Source organism: Pteropus vampyrus, unplaced genomic scaffold (genome assembly GCF_000151845.1).
Source record: "Pteropus vampyrus isolate Shadow unplaced genomic scaffold, Pvam_2.0 Scaffold1945, whole genome shotgun sequence".
NCBI lineage: Eukaryota > Metazoa > Chordata > Mammalia > Chiroptera > Pteropodidae > Pteropus > Pteropus vampyrus.
In genome coordinates, this window is record NW_011890726.1 from 1 (window position 1) to 1,904 (window position 1,904).

At 54.4% G+C, this 1,904-nt stretch overlaps 1 long non-coding RNA gene across 1 annotated transcript; it reads left to right on the forward strand.

Moving 5' to 3' along the window:
• Positions 1–411: 411 nt before the first annotated feature.
• On the forward strand, positions 412–1,120 carry LOC105310300. The gene is made up of 2 exons (XR_897482.1): positions 412–578; positions 1,082–1,120. It is a non-coding gene; the product is annotated as an uncharacterized LOC105310300 (long non-coding RNA).
• The last annotated feature ends 784 nt before the right edge of the window (positions 1,121–1,904 follow it).

Sequence of the window (1,904 nt, forward strand, 5' to 3'; positions counted from 1 at the left end):
AGCACAAGCAGGGTGGAGCAGGATGGAGAGTGGTACTGGGGGAGGGAACTGTGAATCATCAGCACAGTTAGTCCCGCTGAACGCCTTCCTCCCGAAGTAAGAAGAGTGGGGAAGAGTGTCCCGCCTCACATTGTGCTCCAGTCTCTCAGCGGTCCCCGCAGAGGCATCCCAGGCTTCCCTGGTAGCCCCAGCTTTGAGTCCTGCATACTCGCTCTCATATACTCACATAAACATGTGCGTATTTACATGGATTCAAATTGATGCCTACCCACACAGAAATATCCCCACACTCCCGTGTTCACGCTAATGGATACATATGTGCAGGTACACCTGCAGCCCGCAGATGTGCCTGTCTCCATCCTTACCCTCACCCCCATGCCCACACGTGCCCTGACTGTCTCTGATGCCCACTCCACCCCCAGAATCAACCTGCCACTGCTGGACCGGACGATCCCTGACTACACCAGCTTTAACACAGTGGACGAGTGGCTGGAGGCCATCAAGATGGGACAGTACAAGGAGAGCTTCGCCAATGCTGGCTTCACCTCTTTCGATGTCGTGTCTCAGATGATGATGGAGTAAGTACCCGGCCACCTCCATCCACCCCACCAAACGGGAGGCTCTGGACGGTGAGAAAGAAACAGTGTCCTAGAAGAGATATGGGGACAAGGAGCAAGATGCCAACTTCAGAGTCACGTTTATATCAATACCCAGGTCTGCCTGCTACCTACCCGCTATGTGACCTTGGGCAGATCACGGAACCCCTCGGTCCCAGTTTCTCCTTCTGTAAACTGGGGGTCGGTAGGAAGATCAAAGGAGATATAGAGCGAATGGGTACTTGGCACATGCAGGTTCCCTTCCCCATAGCAGAGACAAGTGCACCTAGGTGCCCTGGCTCTCAATCACACGCTCCTCCCGCCTCGCACAGCCGGTCACGTCAGCTCCAGAGGCCCCAATGCCCCTCACCCTTCCCTTGCTCTCTTTAACAAGAAACCCCCAGAGAAGCCCAGGCAGCTCTTTACCGGACCCAAAGTCCCCTTCACTCCCACATTTCCTTAACATATGTGCTTCTCTCCCAAAGGGACATTCTCCGGGTTGGGGTCACTTTGGCTGGCCACCAGAAAAAAATCCTGAACAGTATCCAGGTGATGCGGGCACAAATGAACCAGATCCAGTCTGTGGAGGTTTGACGTTCACCTGCCTCGGCTCACCTCTTCCTCCAGGCCCCGCCCCCTCCGCCCCACATGCTGGCCCCCTGGTTCTCTGTCCACCACAGGGTCAGCCACCTGCCAGGTGGCCGCGGGCAACAGGAAGAACCAAGCAGCGCTCCAGCCATGAGACATCACCAAGAACACGTGCAACTCAGATGACGGAAAAAAAGGGAATGGGGACAAAAGAAAACAGATCCTGGGAGGGGGCGGGAAATACGAGGAATATTTTTTAAAGAGGATTCTCATAAGGAAAGCGATCATTGTTCTTGGGGGAAGAAAAAGGGCTTGGGAGATCCATGCGATTTGTCCGATCGGAGACCAAAAGCAGTTTCTCTCCAACTCCCTCTGGGAAGGCAACCTGGCCAGAGCCAAGAAACACTTTCAGGAAAACAAATGTGAAGGGGAGAGACCGGAGACGCCCTTCTCTCCTGTCCCTGGGCTGCTCTTGCAGGCCTCACGCAGCAGCCACGCACCAGGCAGAAGGGGCAGGCAGACAGCGGACAGCCACCCAGGAGCCACTCTGGGAACATCCATTCCTGCTGCCACTGGGCAAACGGAAGAATTTTTCTATCTTTGGAGAATATTTTAGAAACTCCAATGAAAGAGACTTGTTTCTCCTGTTGGCTCATGGGGCTGAAAAGGGGCTTTTGTCCTCCTGGGTCTGGTAGAACATGGGGACACCAGAAAGGCTAA